This window comes from Haliotis cracherodii, unplaced genomic scaffold (assembly GCF_022045235.1).
Source record: "Haliotis cracherodii isolate W230 unplaced genomic scaffold, xgHalCrac1.p SCAF_2, whole genome shotgun sequence".
In the NCBI taxonomy this organism is placed as follows: Eukaryota; Metazoa; Mollusca; class Gastropoda; order Lepetellida; family Haliotidae; genus Haliotis; species Haliotis cracherodii.
Window position 1 is genome coordinate 35,730,219 of NW_027266275.1, and position 24,139 is coordinate 35,754,357.

The 24,139-nt window shown below is 39.3% G+C and overlaps 1 protein-coding gene across 1 annotated transcript in view; it reads right to left on the bottom strand.

Moving 5' to 3' along the window:
• Positions 1-24,139, bottom strand: part of LOC139469053 (ragulator complex protein LAMTOR3-B-like) — a 70,283-nt gene that overhangs the window by 30,646 nt on the left and 15,498 nt on the right. The gene's annotated exons all lie outside the window — the stretch shown is intronic.

Below are 24,139 nucleotides of genomic sequence, written 5' to 3' on the forward strand. Positions count from 1 at the left end.
CCTACTGAAATTCAGTGCAAACTATTAGTGCACAATGTAGTAGATCTTTATATATCTGCTTACATATCATGAGAGAAAATGATTTTTGAGACATATGAGCTGCCGATATCAAAGAAGAAATTCAGGAAAGATTTCGATTCCGACATTTATTCCAACAATGAATACAGAATTATGATTACTGAAACAACTTGATAATCTTCCTCCATCCTGATAAAGGTGAGACTTCCCTGATAAGGGTACTGTTTTTTAAATAACAAGTCATCTGCAAATCATGGAGACCTTGGACTTGCTATCAAAGTTTATCGCTAACTAGCTGTTTACCTGAAGGAAATTCTAAACAGAAATAAGATTGTACATATGTGCCTTGAGATATGTCCAAGTTTGTTGGGTTCTAGAAGCTGTACTTCTTCTAAGTAGTTAAACGTCTGTACCAAGCATGTGATAAGTCTCTGATGACCCACTGTATGTATCAGGCATGTGATAAGTCTCTGATGACCCCCTGTATGTATCAGGCATGTGATATGTCTCTGATGACCCACTGTATGTATCAGGCATGAGATAAGTCTCATGTGATAAGTCTCTGATGACCCACTGTATGTATCAGGCATGTGATATGTCCCTGATGACCCCTTGTATGTATCAGGCATGTGATACGTCTCTGATGACCCCCTTTATGTATTAGTTATGTGGTAAGTCTCTGATGACCCACTGTATGTATCAGGCATGTGATATGTCTCTGATTACCCCCTTTATGGATTAGTTATGTGGTAAGTCTCTGATGACCCACTGTATGTATCAGGCATGTGATAAGTCTCAGATGACCCCCTGTATGTATCAGGCATGTGATAAGTCTCTGATGACCCACTGTATGTATCAGGCATGTGATAAGTCTCTGATGACCCCCTGTATGTATCAGGCATGTGGTACATCTCTGATGACCCACTGTATGTATCAGGCATGTGATAAGTCTCTGATGACCCACTGTATGTATCAGGCATGTGATAAGTCTCTGATGACCCCCTGTATGTATCAGGCATGTGGTACATCTCTGATGACCCACTGTATGTATCAGGCATGTGGTACATCTCTGATGACCCACTGTATGTATCAGGCATGTGGTAAATCTCTATTGACTCCCTGTATGAACCAGGCATGTGATACGTCTCTGATGACCTACTGTATGTACCATGTGTGCTACTATTTTGCAAAGAAACATTAACTTTCACCCTACAGATTTAATTCAGGGCCTAAACATAACAGACAAATGATACCTAGATAAATTATTTAGTAACCAAATTGGCAGTTTTGGGTTATCACTGTTATGGCAAGGATAGCTGCAAAAATGGCAGCGGCGAAAATATTTGCTGCTATATTCACTCACTCACAAACAAATGCAAGAGTGAGTGAGTAGGGTTTTATGCCGCTTTTAGCAATATTCCAGCAATATCACAGCAGGGGACACCAGAGAGGAGCTTCACACATTGTGCCCATGTTGGGAATCAAACCCCGGTCTTCGGAATGACGAGCAAACGTTTTAACCCCTAAACTACCCCACCTTGCCACACAAAGGCAAGAGATAACACCGAAGGCGAATAGAACTCACAGGACTTGGAAGAATCAGGTAAGGTAAGACCATCTTACGTGTGTCTAGTCATGTTATAGGGGAATGTTTATCTAAACTGTAAATTGAATTGCACTCAGAGATGTTTCTCACTGGTCAATTAGCCAATCAGTGCCTGTGTCACTCACAGAAGGCTATCACTGAGGAGCATGCTGATTGGGAAGATCTGGCACCAACTGATGTCCACCCCCAACACAAAATAGTCGGACTCATTAGAAGAATTCCCATTCTCAAAATAGACACATCGAGTCATATCCTTAATCTTAATGCTGTGGTGAAGTTAATGTTAGAAAATGAGGGAACGCTGTCTTGTTAACGAGTCCAGCTTGTAGTTTTTGTTCACAGATTCAACTTTGTGATAATAAAGATAAGATCACTTATGTAGCTCTAATTCCACACAACACATGCTAATAGTCTTCCTTGACAACGGTATAAAGATCTATACCAAAGCATTGCCTTTACAGTATTAAAGAAGTAGTTACCTATAAATTGTGTCTACTTTGACATGCTAATAGTGTGCACTATTGTTGCCATGGCTAATCAAGTGTTTGTTTGTTTGTTGTTTAACACTGCATTTAGCAGCTATATGAAGGGAGCCAGCAATCAATCGGAAGCAACAATCCAGTGATTGACATCATGAGCATCACTCTACACAATTGGGATACGATGACATGCATCAACCAAGTCAGCAAGTCTGACCTGCGATCCCATTAGTCACCTCTAATGACAAGCATGGCTGCTGAAGACCAGTTCTAACCCTGATCTTCATGGGTCAGCAAGTATGACCTACCGATCGTGTTAGTCGCCTCTTGGGTTGTGTGGGTAAGGGAACCTGGGTTTCAGCATGATCATGGGCCAAAACACTTCAACAACCAAGCCTCCCACCACTCATTGACTTGTGACTACAAATGTTATGTCTTAATTACAGTGATTTGAATTTGATTGATTTGGTGTTTGTATTGTTGGTGACAGACAGATAGCTGTATTGGTGGTGACAGATAGATCGCTGTATTGGTGGTGACAGACAGATCGCTGTATTGGTGGTTACAGACAGATGGCTGTATTGGTGGTGACAGACAGATCGCTGTATTGGTGGTGACAGACAGATGGCTGTATTGGTGGTGACAGACAGATCACTGTATTGGTGGTGACAGACAGATGGCTGTATTGGTGGTGACAGACAGATGGCTGTATTGGTGGTGACAGACAGATAAATGTATTGGTGGTGATATTGGTTGTTACCAAGGGATGCACGAATGCACTAACAGTGGCACCTTCGACAACAGGGCCACCTGGAGAAACAAGAACCCCAATGAACTCTCATTTATCATAAAAAGCACAATTTGGTACCTTGAAGTATTTATATAGATCTACACAGAATTTCATTTGGTATGTGTGACCTCATGTTTACATTGACAACCATACAACAACCAGCTGTATCACAGAAAAACATAGTTCCTCAAAATAAGGATAATATGAGCGGAAATATTCTAAAAATGCCCCAATGTTTCATGTTTCGCAATTTGGCTAAAACAACCAGATTTGAATAATAACAGTCTCAAATGTCAGCCAGTTCCAAAGAAAACTGACGTTAATAAGAGCGGCGTTCAAACAAGAGGAAATATGGTAAGACCCCTTAAGGTCCAACAAAAATGTTTCCATTACACTTGAGTTAAAAATAGGATAGGCTGAAAAAAAGGAGAAAATATTTGGAGAATGCCTGCAAAGTTAGCAGTGTTTTGTATATAAACTGAACAAAAATACTTTTTTGTGGTGATGACTGAGCACACAATTTCATAATATACTACTCAAAATAAATTAAGAATCACCTGTTTTTTTCATATTACCATAGTCAATCTGTTATTTCATGACGAATCAACTGTAGTAATATGAAGAATCGTGTGGTCCTTAACATATTTTGAGTAGTATATCTAAAAAAAAAATCATTATACCTAACTTTTTTTGTTCAGTATAGTGTCATGTGTGCCTTGTGTTTTGTTATGAACATCAAGTACCACTAAAAACAAAATTTGAGTTGGCGCCTTAAATTGGTTGGTTGGATAAAATAGAACCACATCATTATTATCTTAGACCTAAGTGCTCTGTTTAGAATACAATCAATGTGGCCACCATGATAGAGTGTGTTCCATCTTTTTACATACAGAAAAACTCAAAAAAGCAATTCATATCCAGAATATGTTAGATTTGACATTACAATAAATCATGTTGAATATGTTGTATTTGGCTCACAAATTACAAACAGACTCGAGAACATATATGCTAGTTCGTTCCATTCTCATCTTTAGTCACAGAACAGGAAACCCACTGCCAAAATAAACAGCTTTCCTAACAACCATAGTTTGTTTTTACACCAAATACATTCAAAACATATCCATTCAAATGACACAGACAGGAAGCGAGCATGCTGTAAGATGCTGTTTTTAACTGAAGAAAAGTAAGATTTCTTTTTCTGTCTATTGTTGCTGAAAATGAAAAAGACCTTGTCAAACGCGCGATTGGGTCGCCCAGAGTTGTGCTGTGGTTAGTATACTGAGAGAAAGGAGCCAGATCTTCAAAACTGTCCCTAACACGTTGCCTCATGGAGAAATAATGTATATACAAGTTGTGTTTGTTTAGGCTGGCAGTTATTTAGAGCTTCTCTAACTTTGTGTTGAAGTACTGCAGCTTTCTTGCCACGCTGGAAATCACATGACGGATTTTTCTTGGATCCCTAGACTAGGATCACTGTGACATGGGGAGTCAAGGTTCTCAGCAAGATGGTCCATGCTTCATCACTCCTTCCTTATTATCTTTTGTAAATATTTTCTATATAATTAAATATCTATTTAGGATACTGCGACCATCTATGCCATGTTAACTCTGTAGGCTTATAGGTCAAGGTGATAGCCATGTGCCCCACTCTTGAAGCAATTAACAGCGAGTCTTGTAATAAGTTTCCACGTAAACATCACTATCCATGTGTTGACCACGACATTCCAGAGCCCAAGTTTAGAGCTATTTGGGATTAATCAATGGTATGATTATTGACAGGATCATGTCTGCCATGCTTTTAAATTACTAAGGGACAACTGATATTTAGCTCACCTGATTTGTGCAATGCTGCTCAATCACCATCCTGCACATGGTGCTGTTGAAACAGGATCAAGTTCATCATACCTTTGTTGTGTGAATCATGTCTGTTTCGTGAGATAATTGCTGATTACTTCAGCCATATTAATCACTTTAACGGTATAAAGTGACGTTTTCTGCTGAATCGACAAAATTTCAGATTTATTACTTTGGTCTAAAGGTTAAAGTTTTTTTGAAGACTTGCCAACTTGTTTAGCTGCAATACTATGGTCTAAAAGTGAGGTTTTTGGCTGTGTTGCCAACATATTATCTGTTGTATTGTGGCCTACAGGTGAAGTTTTCTGCTGAGTTGCCAATATTTCAGCTATTATTGCAGTGGCCTACAAGTGAGTTTCAAAAAGAGTTGCCTATATTTTATAATTTGTGTAATTTACAGAGTGATGTTTTTTACTGATATTTAATCCATAAAACATAGCTCGAGTTGCCAATATTTCAGCCTACAAGAATCTCATGAATATGGTACATCACTTTCTCCACAGCGAGCTATTTTTCTGCTGAGTTGACAATATTTCAGCTACATTATAGCCAAGTACAATTAGGTTTTCTGGCAAGTCAGCAATATTATAAGTAGAAACCAGAAATCTACAAGTGAAGCCTACACACGTAATCCGACCTAGGGGAAACACAAGCAGGCCACTGTCAATACAAGTGTAGCAGGGCGTGGAGTCATCCCACAGATGACATCCTTACCTTGTCAGCCTGCTGACGGGGTTAACCTCTTTGGTCATGTGGACAAGGCGTCCGACCTCAGATCAGAAGTTCCGTGGTTCAAATCCCTTCACGGGACTCGGAAATGTTATGACCTTTACATTGGCGCCCAACGTGGGGCTGAGCACGTTCATATTAAATTTGAGCAAAAAAAGCCTCAGTACCCTACTATGCGGCCCGGGACGTGCCTTCTGTTGACGGGGGAGTATGTAGCAGGGCGTGGAGTCATCCCACAGATGACATCCTTAACTTGTCAGTTAACCTCTTTGGTCAGTCATGTGGACAAGGCGTCCGACCTCAGATCACAAGGTTCGTGGTTCGAATCCCATCACGGGTCTCAGAAATTTTATGGCCGCTACACAAGCATCATTCATGCATCAGGATGATACCACACAGAACATGATCTCGTCATTGCTGTGACATCGGCATGATGAAACACCTTTTGGTCCTCAATCAGTGAGTGAGTTGTGTATTTCAGTTATATCACAGCATGTCATCTGGATGTGCTTGTGGGTTTCACCAAAGTGGTAAACCTCTCAGACCTGCATCACTTCGGGCTTTTCTCCCACATAAGCTGAGATGTTGTGATATATCTGGAATACTGTTAAAAGTGGCATTAAGCCCTACTCAATCACTCATCTTGATGTGGGAGGAAATCATGTGATGCCATCCTTAGATGTTTAGCACTTAATATGGTGCTGGCAAACCAAGACAAATAACCAGAGGAATTTGGAATTCAAACCCATGTTCATAGGTTTCTGGAATGCCCAAGGGACACAATTCTGCAGAGCAAATTGTGGTTTCTGAGACAACTTGGACACCAGTGCATCCTCAGCCTCCACAGGAGGGCATGGTGACACTGACAATGGCTTTGTCTCCAACAATATGTATACGACCTGTAAAGTGGCCTTGACATGTGACATAAATATGTCAAAATAATTACCGATGGATATTTGGAAATACACTAAATATGATAACCAAATATGTTTTTGGTGTCCAAAGCAATATGTGGAAGGACCAGAAGAACATGGGATTATAAAAATAATAATTTATTTCCCGAAAATAATCAGAAAAAAATAAATTGGCCTCAGGTATCCAGGTATCAGCTCCCAAAATGATTGACCACTGGATAACCTAAATAGAATCTATTTGTCGGTTATAAAAACCTTGTTAACAACTTGCCTACAGCACTGCCCTTAAAGCATTCAGGTTCTCTTGGGCTGATTAATGGAAATATGATAATAACAAGAGAGGATGTATAGCAGGGATATAGGTGAATGTTTACTTGTTCACTGCAATAAGAATCGTCTCAAGACTACTGTAGTAGCATCAGATGGTAAAAACGGTACTCTGCAGAACATTTTTTATTTCATGAATATTAACATCATGAAAATAAAATGCACATATAAATCAAAAGGACCTGTTTCCTTTCTAAACTTTCTCCAAAAGTAATTAATATTCTTACCACATGCTAACCTGTTCTTGGATTTCTTTAAGTAAAATACTAATATCATGAACAAACAAAAATTAATATTTATATAATAAATTTTTCAGGATTCTCACAGTGAACTCTATTAATCTGGACTGCACGTTTCTCTGGACTGAATTTGTCCTGGAAAAACAGATTTCCACATGAACAAATAAGGAGTAACGAAGACCATATTTTCTGGTTGTACCGAACACAATTTTCCAAACAATACAGCTGTGTAAAGGGGGTGTTCATAATAAACGCTTACAATGAGCTTTGTTCTTTCCCCAACCTCGCTGTGCAGAGTTGCGTCCCTTGGGCACACCAGAAACCTATGCCCTGATTATGTTTCTAGGTTTGTCAGCACCATTCCCATGCTCATGGGTTTCACCGAAGTGGTAAGCGTCTAAGAACTGCATCACTTCGGGCTTTCCTTTCACATTAATCTGACACGCCGTGATATAACTGGAATACTGTTAACAGTGGCGTTAAACCCAACTCACTCACTCACTCTTTCCCAAATCAAAGACATCACCGTGACCGCTATCACACTACCACTAAACATATGCTGAAAAAAAAGCAACATTTCTAAACCAACAGGATTCACTGGATATTGTAAAATAAATGAAAGTGTGTTTTGCAAACTGACTGGTTGAACATTACATAGGTTTGTTCACTCTTTATCAGAACCCCTTTGATTTAGTTGTTTTTTCTCTCACAGCAGAAAACACTAACAATAAATCTGAGTAGCAAAATGGTTAAAGGAAAAGCTCATCAAGTGTAAAACTAGGTTTGAGTCTAAACATGGGTACAATGTAGAGTGCCTGCTCTTGGAAATATTGATATTGCTTGACTTCTGCTATATAGGTTAAAACCATTTCCACTAACATAACCACTGTGCTACCCAAGTGCTATATCAATTAACTGAAAGGTCAAGGGAAGGTCAAGGTCACAAAGTAACATTGTCAAGATGAGCCAGCAAAAGCTAACAAAAACATCTTTGTTATACAGTTAAGATTTTAATGAGTGAGTTATTGGATGGGTGGGATGTTTACCGCTCTGGTGAGACAGACGAAATATAAATCAGCACAAATCAGAGATTCAAATCCTCGATCATAAATTTCTGCGAGAGATACACTGCGAATTGTGGCACCTCAAACCACTTGCCACCAGTGCCCACTGATGTTACTGAAATCAGTATTGGGTGAAGAAGAAATCTACATCATATCTTCACCCACTTCCTTCAGTTGTAAGAATCAAGACACCAAGAAAATACCTGACTTTAACACAGTGAGGGTTACCACACACAACAGACCTTCAATAAACATACCCCGAGACGGTACTCAGGAGATAAGCTGATATCCACATCACGATTAGCACTGCATCACCTCTCCAGTACCCATATGGCAGTTGCATCATAGACCAAAGAGAACCATTGTTTGGAAGTCATCTTAACCCGTAACAAGTTGGAACAAACACAAAGTTTGAATCACCGAAATCGAAACTTTGCCATCAATTCAGCCAATTGGTCCTGGGTGCTGAAGCAGGACTCCATGAACCTGAAGCAACCACCTTTCACTTGCCACCTCCATCATGATCGACAGATCTTCATGAAGGGCGCCCAGCGCATAGCTGTAGCATTGCCAAAATCAGCTGAAAAACAAGAAGTCTAAACACATTTTAGCCAGCCTGGCAGTGCCACATGCATGTGAGGAGTGGGTTCTCATTTCTACCTGTTTATACCAAAGTAGTAAGACACTGAGGCAGAATACTACCAAAATACATGCTCTTTTATGTTTGTTTATTTGCATATAACCCAATCACTTTTATGAGAGTACTCAGCAAGTGCTTCGTGGGAGTAGGATCAGGGTATTTTTGGTTCCAAGGAAGCAAGAAGCAATTAGACTTGCTTGACACTAAGGCAATTACATTCATACAAACATGAAATAATCTGTCCTACATGCAATAACTTCATGACAGGGGCCCCAGTGGAGGAGGTGGAGGAGGAGGAGGAATGTTAAGTGAAACTGCTAATGTATAGATGCGGAGAAAATTACCACTAAAGATATGCTATCATTATCATCAAAGAGAATAAAGCATTAGTGGGTGAGTAAGTTGGTTTTAACGCCGCTTTTAACAGTATTCCAGTGATACCAAGCATTACAGACTGATGTGGGAGGAAAGCCCGAAGTGATGCAGATCTAGGACCTTTACCGCTTAGTGAAACCCATTAGCACGGGTATGGTGCTGACAAACCTAGAAACATGATCAGGCTTAACTGGGACTTGAACCCATGATCATAGGTTTCTGGCGTGCCCAAGGGATGCAACTCTGCAGTGAATGGGGCACCTTAGATGACTGGGTCAGCCATGCCCCTTCAAAAGCATCAGAAGGTTCATGTTTTGTGGATAATCTGACATAGTAAACAGAATGGGAATGTGTCCTATAAATATTGATTGAAAACACAGTCTCGTTAAAGACCCATTTCCAACACACTAACCAGTAATTTATTAACTGCAAATTTGTGGAAATACAAGGCAAGTATTAAACACTATTTTTCCTTTTACGCCCAATAGAAACTGTTTTGAAAGATAACTGAGACAGGTTATTCTCTGGAGTTGATGGTTGTTTATATTAAAGGGGCACTGATCTAAAGCAATTCCCCAGGACTGGTTGTTGCCTTTGTTATTGTTTTTTTTCATGTGAGTACCCGGATGATATAGCAGAAATCTAGATGAGTTCGTGACCTGTGCTGCGCCATTCATAAGTGCATTTGTCACTTTTAATGATAGTATAAGGGCGTATAGTCACATTAATCAACAAAATGAAATACAGTTTTGGAAATAATACGGAAATGTAGGTATCTTTGTGGGTAGCATCGGTAATGGTGATGGTTTGGATAAGTCACTTGCTTGGTAATTGTGCGATTTTCGTTTACACTATTTTGACTGGCAACACAAAGTAAATATTTCACCTGTGCATTGCTTATTTTATCATGTTTTTATTTTTATAGTCAAAATGTGCACAATTTTCACTTAGGAAACTTATCAAACACCTAATTATTCAGATATTTTACAAATTGACTGAAAATTATGTCCATTATGATGATGAAGTCCAAACATGTTTATGTTTAATATACTAAGCGACTGAAAATGTTAAGATTAAAAGTACATATTTATATTATTTGGCTTCTAATCTGAGCATAATTAATCTATTGTGATGTTTGTAAGCCCTTTTGACTGTCTTAATCATTTTTAGTCAATCTGTTGAATATATGGACAGATTTTTCAGTCAATTTGTAAAATGACTGAAATATTTAGACTTTTTATAAATTGCCTGAGTGAATCACATTTTACACATTGAATGTAACATATACAAGCTTACAAAGGAAAAAACTTGTGAAAACAACATCTATCGCGCATCGAAGAACTTCCCAACCAAGATGTAGAGGAACAAGAATGATTTTGCTCCATGCTATAGCAAATGAAGGAAAACAAAATGCAAATATCATGATTACAACCTACTAAAGTTATATGTATATGGTTCTTAAAACAATCCATTGAGTTAGATAACAATGAGCAATCAATCAATGTATTACCGGTTAACCCTTTGACCAAAGTATGTTGTTTTTACATCATCACTTTACGCCATGATATAAGTGTATTCCCTTTGCTTTAGTAAACCTACACATGTAAACACTCACTTTTGACATATCCACTGTGCAAGATAACAGTGATATTAATCAATCAGCATATTTTTTGTTGATCCTTTGATGGCTAGGAATGATCTGTAGATACAAACAAGTAAATCAACTGATCATTCATCTCTTGCTGGGCTGCCACGTGCATATTACATAACGCACATTTCACCTCACTTCAAAGCTGGATTTAGAGTGAATAATTACCTCAGACACAAGAAATGCCAAATGGGAACCTTTATCAGGTAATCTGAGTGGTGCTACCACTAATTATACCTGTATTAAATTCATTAACTGAGCATCAATTGAATGACAACAAATACACAAGTGTAGAGGTATACCAGAAAACATGGATGACAACAATAATCGTATTATCCACGCAATCTGAAATCCAAAATGCTTTCACTCAGGGATACTTTTTTTATTATTAAACTATAACCATCAGGGGTATTTCCAAATAACGACATCTGATGAGCTTCCCTCGTTCTTTTTGTCTGTTTGTTTAGGCTGAAGAAATTAATTAAAATGCACCCTTTGTCGAAATCTTCATAGATCATGGGTAACCAATCAATGTTAAAAAATGTGTAAAACAAATATTGCCTCCAAGTTTATATAGCTGTCCTTGCAGACTTTAGTCCAGTCTCTTGTCATGCTCAGTTGCGTTAGAGAGCAAATCGACTCACAGCAGCTAGTGAGCCCTAGCGGCTAGTGTAATGCCGGCTAGTGTAATGCCGAGAGGATACCAGAGATTAGTGCCCCTTTAAATAGCAACATTCATTATTAGTGTCAGCAAAAATTAATTGCTGAGAGTTGTTGAAAATAAAGGCCAAGAAAGTTCAAAGAAGTCCATGAAATATAGATTTTCACAACACTAACATAGCGAACAAGATGACCATGAGAAGCCATTCACCTTTGCCCTGAGGCCAGGTCAAGAGATCAGTACTAAGATAATACTCATAAATATCATAAAATACCCAGACACGGCAGACCAGATGGGAATGTAGGGTGAAGAACTGCTTTAATCTCTGTTTGTATTGCCAGTCTGTACAGCTAACCATAAAATAGTTTCTGTCAGACCTTAGTTGTAACAGGATCATTAGCCCAATCACAAGGGCACCTGATACCATTAGTGCAAGCATTGGGTTTTTCTACCATATAGTTTCTGCTACTGTGCCTTGGGAACATCTCATGCTTGGCTGGAATGGCTTTGTGCTTTTAGGCCAAGGAAGATCTTGACGAGTATTGGCTTCATATACATGGAGCGACGTGTTGTTTTTCTTTGTACTTTTGTCATTAAACAGTCTGTAATTTCTGTTATTGCCAATTAAAAATAATTGCATTAATTGTGACAGTAATTTGAGGTTTGGAACATATTTGATCAGTTCAAGTAATGGTTAACAGTTTTACCCTCAGGGAATGATTGACCAGTGATACTGACATTATTATCATCATGATTATAGAGTTAATAATATACAGGGGTCATGCAGTGTCGATTGCTGATAGAAACGTTATTGGTGCATTATTAGTTTAACGAATCAGTACAAAAAGGTGAATTTTGAAGTTGCGCAAAAGGAAGTAGTTAGCACACAGGAATTTTTCTATTTTCAAAACTAAGTGGAAAATATAATTCAAAACTGGGAGTTTTTTAAAGTTCTTATTTTCTTAAATTCAGAGGTTTTTAACATGGTATTATGAGACTAGATTGAATATTATAAGACTAAGCATTAATGCCTCTTCCTCTTTATTGGTCCTGTTAACAGTGAAATACCATTTAGAAAGTGGTCAAATGTAACAAATGTTACATTTGAGATAACTCTTTCTTAGTAAAGTACAGATTCTCGGACTTTTTTGTGTTGAGTCCCACTTTTGACCACTTTCTAAATGGCATTGTGTGTTCATAACTTTCGGCCATAGGCGCCGTGCCAATCTACACTTGTCAGAGGGGTACTCAAAATTACGTGATCTAGACTACCAGTTGGCGGACTTTCATTTTTGTGGAAGCCTCGGTGGCTGAGTGGGTTAGATTGCTGACTTTGTGTGCTGGCGATTAGGTGCCTCACTCTGGCAAGTGTGGCTTCAAATCCCAGATGGGACTCAACCAAAAAAGTAGAAGAATCTGTACTTTACTAATAAAAGGGTTATCACAAATATAACATTTGTTACCTCTAGAAAGACAGAACAGAACAGAACTTTATTACGCTCAGGCCGAGATCCTCGGCATATGAGGTACAAAATGACAGCAAAATACATAAATTAGTTATTAGTTATTACATGAATTGGGAACTTTGTAATTCCAATTTGGGAATTTTTAATGACATTTGCTGCAGAGTTGGGGCCGAATATCTGCCTCTGCAGGTCTAGACAAATCCTTGGCATGCTAATGTTTGAACAAAATGGTCAGAATGATAACTCATATAAGACAAGCATGATGACGAGTGGTAGACATTGTTGGTATTCTACTTTTGGTGATTCAGTATCCTTACGAGATTGATGAGATAAAAATGTTAAAGTCTCACAAAATTATCATACAAGAAGACACTTGAATTGAACATATGACTGAAATATCTTTTCAAACCATTGTTAAACTCACTCACCCACAAAATATCAATATGGATTTCTTAAGTTGTTAATGAATTATTTGAATAATGCAGTAGACATAATTTTCATATTTATAAACAACAGGATTAATTAGACCTTTCAGATAGTGTATAGCCAAACATGTAGTAGCAAAGATGTTTTACAAGTAGATAATTTCCTTGATAAATGTTGGATTCATCTATCACACAGTCTCTGGGAACTTGGTGTCACAGCAGTTATCTTCTGGTTGGCTGGTGTTGAAAGAGTTAAATGTCGCCCATGCTGCCAAAATAGCAGCGTCTTTCATGCACTCCCACCCATGAATATTGTTATATTGCCATCTGTGCACAAGCTGAGTGCCAGGGATATAATGTTCTTGAAAAATTGAGTTGTTTTTTTTTTGTTACTCCAGAACTATGAGGATTTTTTAATTTTTTTTAAATTGGCCTACCTCACTTTTGAAATGAGTTTGAAATCCGTAAACCAAGAAATTAAAAAAGTGTTGCCTCAGATGTCCCCTTAAGGGGCCCACGCAGGAGGCCCAGTGGTCTAAGGCACAGGAGAGTGTCAGTTTCAAATCTGTGCCAGAATCTGGAGATGAGGGGTTCGAGGCTTTGCATCACACCCTTGCTCATGGGCTTCACCAGGATAGTATCGAGGTGGATATGCATTAATTGTTTATTGTGATGAAAACTCATCTCTGCAACGGTTGTTATATGCAGCTATACTAGCCGTCTTGTCTCGCATTAAAACACAGGCTATCAACTTGCGGGCAGTTGACTATGGAGTACGCAGATTACTGTGTTGGATTAACAAGACTGACTAATGAGTGATTCCGGTAATTCGGCAAATTAGGTGTGTCAGAGTCGGAGTGCGGAGAGTGATTAACGGGTCTAAATAGCACTGATTTAATCGGTTCCCATCATTCGTGTTGGATAAAGCCGACTGTCGGATTAACAAGTGTTGGATTAACAAGACTTGAATGTAATTAGATTTGGGGATAAAAGAACTAGTCTGTCTAGATTGTTGCTAGTCAAGGACTAACAGACTGGTGTCTGTGTCTCTTGCTGTACTTTTTTATCACGTTGTACACCCTGCTTCACTTGAGGTCTTCCTCCTACATTGAACCTACTTGTTGTGATGTGACTGAAATACTGCTCAAAGTGGTGTCACTCATTCCATCTTAATATCCTTACACAAGAACCTGCAGGGTGGTCCTTTGATAAATGAGTGAGTTGGGTTAAACACCGTTTTGAACCATATTTCAGCTATATCACCACAGGGTGTCAGCTTAATGTGGAAAGAAAGCCTGAAGTGAGGCAGCTTGGCGATGTTTCCCCTTTTGGGGAAAAACATGAGCAGGTCTACGGCACTGAAAAACCAGGAATCAGGGATTTGAACACACAATCTTAGGATTCTAACATGATTACTCTGAAGTAAGACAGGTTCTATGGATGAACAACTTCTTTATTACAAATAGTGCGACGTTTCGGTGTAGAAAACATTACTTGCTTGATAAAAGTGTTAGGATCTACACCGAAACGTGTCTTAGAACTTGTCTTCCTTCATCACACCAACTTCTAAATGCCACTTAAAAAAGTTATGATTACTCAGCACAGCAAATTATAGAATCTAAGACAAATGGGCACCTCACACATAAAAAAAATGTCCCCAACATCTTGGTTGGACTCAATGAATTCTTTACTTTTCGTCACCACATAAGCATAACAATATTTACCATGTTTATTATTACAAACAGCAAGCATGGCTGCTATTTTATTCATATTCTACATATGCAGAAGGCAGGTCAAACACATTTCCCTATTAACAGAAAGATTAAGGCATGTTTACATTTGTAAAGTAGGTTTTCAGCACTTGCAGCTGTAAGCAGTGCTTCCAACAAACACAGCTGGGACATGGGTAGCAGGCCGACTTTCTAACATGTACAAGGAGTGTACACCTGGAAAATAGAGTAATATCCCCTTTTAATTTTTTAAGTATCCTTGGCCCTCTTGTACAGAGCGATCTTAGCTAGCGATCTATCATAAGCCTATGTTCAAGTATGGGAGTTACGATCATCTTAGCGCTAAGATAGTTTTCTGCATGTGGACCCTGATCCTATGAGATGGTATAAGATTTTAATATGACAGTACCGCATTGAGAAAATTTGAGAAATATTTAAAACCCCACAGATACCTACTGACATGCGACAAGAACACTGAATGTACCTCCAGATAAGATGTATTGCTATGTCATATGATGTCATATGATGTCATATGAAACAAAGAAGCAGTGGACACAGTTGGCAGGGAAGTAAAAAAACATTTGCCATTTCAATCAGATCTTTTAATCTGATATGGAACCTTACAGCCTAAGATCTGATGACATCTCCATGTGATCACTTTCTAAAAGGCATTGTGTATTCATAGCTTTCGGCTATGGTGGCTTATTATAGGAGTACACAATGTTTGTGAGCTAGACTGCCAGTTGTCGGACTTTCATTTTCGTGGAAGCCTCGGTGGCGGAGCAGGTTGGATAGCTGACTTTGTGTGCTGTCAATTAGGTGCCTCAGTCTGAGAGTGTTGGTTTGAATCACAGATGGGACTCAACCGAAAACAAGTACTAGGATGAGTAAAGGATGAGTGGGTTTTGAAGCCAATCAGAAGTCACCTTTCTGAAATGATTTGGCTTCCTTTCTTTGCCACCTTGATTCATGAATACTGATCTTAGCAAAAGAAAACCATCCCAGAAGACAAATAAAACCCTTGCAGTACTCCCTGTTGTCTGAAGATGCCGTGGCACTCGGAAATGACATGATGTGTAAACAATCCACAACAATATAACAGCACTGCTTTATTTTTTTGCATTCAGAACTCTCTGATTATTACTATTTTTGAGTTACAGAAATCAGATATGCTAGTCTTTATACCTTGCTCACTGGTACCAAGAACATGGAAGCCTTAACGCTGATAAGCTGATAAGACAGTTCACCTGACACGGGGTGTGCCCTGATCTTCACACAGAGGTTGTAGTGTCCATCATGTGTGTGTAGGTGGCTGCTTGTACTAGTCCAGACTTATGCCAGTAAAACCCAAGCAATTATGGAAATGAAATCTATGATCCTGGCACAGCAAAGGGAAACAACTCTGAGACCATTGCCTGTGTTCTCACCAGATGTGTACATACTGCTCCATCCTTGGAAGGGGAATACCTTGGCTAGATCCAACAGAGAAACCTTCATTCTGCACACTTCCTGAACACTAAATGTAATCAATATAGATGGTTTCTTTGCCACAAAAATAGACACAACAAAACACCAACATATATGATTCCGCCCTGCTATGAAAGTTCCAGGAATGTGTCTGAGCATGTCATTTATCATGAAGGTGAACACTCACTGGCATCTGCATAGCACCACAGTTAAGCATTACATTGCAGTTTAACTGTCTTTGCTGCAGGGTTAAAGTAAGAACCACTGATACTGGTGTTCTAGACTAACATTTAGTCCAAAAAATAAAGTTATCTCATTTAAAAATATATGTCCACAAAATTCAAAGTAAAATTCAAATGGATTTCATAACAATGCTTAATTATAAAGCTAAGGCAATTTAGACTTGCATACCATTCTAGATTTTAGTTGGACTCCTTTTGTAATAAATTCTCTTGGGTATAGGAGACAGTTGTTCCTCTATATCAAAATCCGGCAACTCCAGATTTTAGATCAGTCTTGCATTATTCCATTCTTAAATGGGGAAAAGGTTTCTCTAGATTTGATGCAAATATATGATTGTTTGTTCTTATTTTAGTTATGTGATCCTTACCAATAGCTTTAATGAGTGAGTTTGGTTTAATCTGTGAAGGATATTTCAGTTATATCATGCTGTGACTAGCTTGATGCGAGCGGTAAGCTAGAAGGGATGCAGGTCTTACATGGTGACCAATGTCTTCTAACAGACAGATGGTAATATTCAGTCAAACAAAACAAAGTCCCAGAGTCTAACAAATTACAGAGCATGATATGCCAGTAATATCTGCATACGGTGACATCTACAGACACTGTACAACTGAAGTGGTTGCAATCTATGAAGACGACATCTACAGACACTGGATAACTGAAGTGGTTGCAATCTATGTCAGTGACACCTACAGACACTGGATAACTGAAGTGGTTGTAATCTATGTCAGTGACACCTACAGACACTGGATAACTGAAGTGGTTGTAATCTATGTCAGTGACACCTACAGACACTGGATAACTGAAGTGGTTGCAATCTATGTCAGTGACACCTACAGACACTGGATAACTGAAGTGGTTGTAATCTATGACAGTGACACCTACAGACACTGGATAACTGAAGTGGTTGTAATCTATGACAGTGACACCTACAGACACTGGATAACAGAAGTGGTTGTAATCTATGACAGTGACACCTACAGACACTGGATAACAGAAGTGGTTGCAATCTATGACAGTGACACCTACAGACACTGGATAACTGAAGTGGTTGTAATCTATGTCAGTGACACCTACAGACACTGGATAACTGAAGTGGTTGTAATCTATGTCAGTCACATCTACAGACACTGGAAAACTGAAGTGGTTGTAATCTATGACAGTGACACCTACAGACACTGGATAACTGAAGTGGTTGTAATCTATGACAGTGACACCTACAGACACTGGATAACAGAAGTGGTTGTAATCTATGACAGTGACACCTACAGACACTGGATAACAGAAGTGGTTGCAATCTATGACAGTGACACCTACAGACACTGGATAACTGAAGTGGTTGTAATCTATGTCAGTGACATCTACAGACACTGGATAACTGAAGTGGTTGCAATCTATGACAGAGACACCTACAGATACTGGATAACTGAAGTGGTTGCAATCAATGACATTGACATCTACAGACACCGGATAACTGAAGTGGTTGCAATCTATGACAGTGACATCTACAGACACTGGATAACTGAAGTGGTTGCAATCTATGACAGTGACATTTACAGACACTGGATAATTGAAGTGGTTGTAATCTATGACAGTGACATCTACAGACACAGGATAACTAAAGTGGTTGCAATCTATGACAGAGACACCTACAGGCACTGGATAACTGAAGTGGTTGTAATCTATGACAGTGACACCTACAGACACTGGACAACTGAAGTGGTTGCAATCTATGACAGTGACACCTACAGACACTGGATAACTGAAGTGGTTGTAATCTATGACAGTGACACCTACAGACACTGGATAACTGAAGTGGTTGCAATCTATGACAGTGACACCTACAGACACTGGATAACTGAAGTGGTTGTAATCTATGACAGTGACATCTACAGACACTGGATAATTGAAGTTGTTGCAATCTATGACAGTGACACCTACAGACACTGGATAACTGAAGTGGTTGCAATCTATGACAGTGACATCTACAGACACTGGACAACTGAAGTGGTTGTAATCTATGACAGTGACACCTACAGACACTGGATAACTGAAGTGGTTGCAATCTATGACATTGACATCTACAGACACTGGATAACTGAAGTGGTTGCAATCTATGACAGTGACATCTACAGACACTGGATAACTGAAGTGGTTGTATTCTATGACAGTGACATCTACAGACACTGGATAACTGAAGTGGTTGTAATCTATGACAGTGACATCTACAGACACTGGATAACTGAAGTGGTTGTATTCTATGAGGGTGACACCTACAGACACTGGATAACTGAAGTGGTTGCAATCTATGACAGTGACATCTACAGACACTGGATAACTGAAGTGGTTGTATTCTATGAGGGTGACACCTACAGACACTGGATAACTGAAGTGGTTGCAATCTATGACAGTGACATCTACAGACACTGGATAACTGAAGTGGTTGTATTCTATGAGGGTGACATCTACAGACACTGGACAACTGAAGTGGTTGTAATCTATGACAGTGACACCTACAGACACTCGATAACTGAAGTGGTTGTAATCTATGAGGGTGACATCTACAGACACTGAATAACTGAAGTGGTTGTAATCTATGAGGGTGACATCTACAGACACTGAATAACTGAAGTGGTTGTAATCTATGACAGTGACATCTACAGAAACTGGATTACTGAAGTGGTTGCAATCTATGTCAGTGACATCTACAGACACTGGATAACTGAAGTGGTTGCAATCTATGACAGAGACACCTACAGACACTGAATAACTGAAGTGGTTGCAATCTATGTCAGTGACATCTACAGACACTCGATAACTGAAGTGGTTGTAATCTATGAGGGTGACACCTACAGACACTGGATAACTGAAGTGGTTGCAATCTATGTCAGTGACATCTACAGACACTCGATAACTGAAGTGGTTGCAATCTATGTCAGTGACACCTACAGACACTCGATAACTGAAGTGGTTGTAATCTATGTCAGTCACATCTACAGACACTGGAAAACTGAAGTGGTTGTAATCTATGACAGTGACACCTACAGACACTGGATAACTGAAGTGGTTGCAATCTATGTCAGTCACATCTACAGACACTGGAAAACTGAAGTGGTTGTAATCTATGACAGTGACACCTACAGACACTGGATAACTGAAGTGGTTGCAATCTATGTCAGTCACATCTACAGACACTGGATAACTGAAGTGGTTGTAATCTATGACAGTGACACCTACAGACACTGGATAACTGAAGTGGTTGTAATCTATGTCAGTCACATCTACAGACACTGGAAAACTGAAGTGGTTGCAATCTATGACAGTGACATCTACAGACACTGGACAACTGAAGTGGTTGTAATCTATGAAGACGACATCTACAGACACTCGATAACTGAAGTGGTTGCAATCTATGAAGACGACATCTACAGACACTCGATAACTGAAGTGGTTGTAATCTATGACAGTGACACCTACAGACACTGGATAACTGAAGTGGTTGTAATCTATGTCAGTGACACCTACAGACACTGGATAACTGAAGTGGTTGTAATCTATGTCAGTCACATCTACAGACACTGGAAAACTGAAGTGGTTGTAATCTATGACAGTGACACCTACAGACACTGGATAACTGAAGTGGTTGCAATCTATGTCAGTGACATCTACAGACACTCGATAACTGAAGTGGTTGCAATCTATGTCAGTGACACCTACAGACACTGGATAACTGAAGTGGTTGCAATCTATGTCAGTGACATCTACAGACACCGGATAACTGAAGTGGTTGTAATCTATGTCAGTGACATCTACAGACACTGGATAACTGAAGTGGTTGTAATCTATGTCAGTGACATCTACAGACACTGGATAACTGAAGTGGTTGTAATCTATGAGGGTGACATCTACAGACACTGGACAACTGAAGTGGTTGTAATCTATGTCAGTCACATCTACAGACACTGGATAGCTGAAGTGGTTGTAATCTATGTCAGTCACATCTACAGACACTGGACAACTGAAGTGGTTGTAATCTATGACAGTGACATCTACAGACACTGGACAACTGAAGTGGTTGTATTCTATGAGGGTGACATCTACAGACACTGGACAACTGAAGAGGTTGGACAACTGAAGTGGTTGGACAACTGAAGTGGTTGCAATCTATCGCAGCATCTCAATGTCACTACTTCCTTCATAAACCATTTTTGATGTAACATGGACATTGTTTTTATTAATCCCTCTACAAGTCACTGAACTCACAGTCGATAAACTGCTTTGAGAATGTGTAATTATCTTTAATCCACAAGTTGTTGAAGTCAAGTACATTTGGACTTCAAACTGCAAATGTTTTTGTTAATCCTTAATATTTTAAATAAACTAATGGGTTAATTGATTGGTGTCGGTGTCATTCACACACACACACACACACACACACACACACACACACACACACACACACACACACACACACACACACACACACACACAGATGATGTAGTCCCCTCAAACCAACCACAGTTACAGCGCCTCTCAAATGTGCAAAGTGTGACCAAACTGTCAGGCGAAATCAACATGCCCTTGACTGTAACCAACTGTCAGGTGAAATCAACATGCCCTTGACTGTAACCAACTGTCAGGTGAAATCAACATGCCCTTGACTGTGACCAAACTGTCAGGTGAAATCAACATGCCCTTGACTGTGACCAAACTGTCAGGTGAAATCAACATGCCCTTGACTGTAACCAAACTGTCAGGTGAAATCAACATGCCCTTGACTGTGACCAAACTGTCAGGTGAAATCAACATGCCCTTGACTGTGGCCAAATTGTCAGGCGACATCAACATGCCCTTGACTGTGACCAAACTGTCAGGCGACATCAACATGCCCTTGACTGTGACCAAACTGTCAGGCGAAATCAACATGCCCTTGACTGTGACCAAACTGTCAGGTGAAAACAACATGCCTTTGACTGTGACCAAACTGTCATGTGAAATCAACATGCCCTTGACTGTGACCAAACTGTCAGGCGACATCAATATGCCCTTGACTGTGACCAATTCGTAGGATTGACTCATAGAATGTACAGTTTAAATCTGGAACCAAGTTCATCTGATAAATAACTTAGATGTGTGTGACATGTGTAATCAGTGCAGACATGCTGCCAAAAGATTCCCCCGTCAGCTGGGATTCTTTTGACGATGAAACGCAAGCAGACACATCCGCTCCAGGTATCTCTGAGTATGTACAGACCATCAAGAAAATGTAAGTAAAAGTGAAACGTTAACTGTCAAAATTAATACTTATATACTTATGACAATGTAATGATATCTACATAGAGGTCTGTTTTTAACTTTATATGTTCCTTTTTAGATCCATGGATGAAGAAATCCTTTTTGATGAGAATCGTGACGACAAACCCCTTACCCAGTTTTGGATGCAGGTTCACAGAAGTCGAAGCCCAAGCTTGTTGACAGAAACAGATTTACATATGTTCACAAGGTATATATTTTATAGATTTAGTAAACAGTCGGGTAATTGATACATAGTATGATATATACATTGTTGACAGAAACAGATTTACATATGTTCACAAGGTATATATTTTATAGATTTAGTAAACAGTCGGGTAATTGATACATAGTATGATATAAAAGTACATGTATGTGTGTTGTAGTTTGTCATGGAGAACGGGATCTACTGGAGGTGTAGTGTTAGAAATAAGAAGATTGAGTGCAAGGTAGGGTAGGGATGAGTTCAAGTTTACTACCCGGGTACCTGACCAACTATTAATTGGATACAAAATGTCCGATTAGGAATAGTTTGACTGTAGTCCTGGACAAAATGTATTTATATACACGTATAAAACGATCTAGTCATGCATACACTGAAGTTGACTGAAGTTATATCTTTATTCAAAATGTTTAAGGTCAGAAGGAATGGGTGCAAAGTCAGAAAGAAATGCGAACATTATTGACTTGTAGTGTTACCATAGAGTTCTATATCATTTTTATCATCAAACAACATATCATGTGACAAACCACGGGTCCAGATAGACATGTGGGTACCCCGGTCCTTTGCAGTCCGCACCCGACCTGAGTACCAGAGTACCTGGGTTACCCGTCCCCGCCCTAGTGCAAGGTATCAGTAATAGTGTGTAGGGAAACATCTTCCTTCACAGCGAGAAACAATGTCACACCTCAGAGGCAGGGAAACTGAGTACCATTTGCTGTCAAACTAATTAACACTACCGGTAATCAGTGATGAAAGGCATCAATTGGTCATAAGGCATGCCAATGTGATATGAATAATTACTGCTAAGCACGGTAATCAACAGCAGCTAATTGGCCAGTAACAACATGGACGGTGTTTTATCAGTCCTCTAGAGCCAACAAAAACCGTAGCAGGTGTGTCATGTTATTATCATATTTACATCCCACACTTCCAAATAAAAAGAAAATGTAACAATTATTATCGATATTTTACATATTATATATACCTGTATGTGTGTGTATTATCGTTTACGTATACCATTATTAACTCACAAACACGAAAATAAATGACATCGAGTTCGTGCTTAATATTACTGATGATGTTATCTTCAAATTGGCATCGTCAGATGACTTTGAGAAAAGCAGAGCAAAAACTAGGCTTCTACAGATTGATCTCAGCACTCCACAAAGAAGCTTCTCTGCAGCCAATTCAAACAGAACTTCTAAGCGACGGCAAACTCCAGCGGTACAGGAAGAAGACGTCAACTAAAGATCGAAATGAAATCTTCACTGCCTGGAACCTTTTAAAAAATGGAGATATCAGACCCTCTGAGTTGCTTAAAATGTGCGCCAAAGTGTATGGTCCAACGAGATTCAATTTATAGAACAGTGTGCTGATCAATGTGGTCGATAAAGATGAATATTATTCTTGTTGGGTCAAGAAATACAACGTTTTATACACTATGCTTGTATTTTGACTTTTCATGGGCCGTTCTTAGCTTTCATTGGCTGTTTTGAATTTTTTCATTGTGCCATTTTAGTTTATTTTTTGGGCTGTTTTGACTTTGACATCAATGGCTGTTATGGGTTTTGGACGTTTTGACCTGCACCCCACTTGATAACTGTTTGCAATAAATGCCAGTAACATTATACCCCATAGGGATTCTGGGTTAGAACAGGTCCCCAAATGCCAATATCCTTGCCAAAAAAGGTGACTTAATATATGAGGTGGTCAGGCTTGGTGATTGGTTGACGACATGTCACCGTACCCTAGAGACGTGGCTCATGGAGCAAACACTGCTTTGTCTGGTGTCGACTTGATTATCTACAGGCTGTGACCTGTGAAGATCTGGGGTAGAATAGGTCTTCAGCAACCCATGCTTGTCATAAAAGGCAACTATGCTTGTCGTAAGAGGCGACTAAGGAGATCGGGTGGTCAGGTTTGCTGACTTGGTTGATCGATCCCAATTG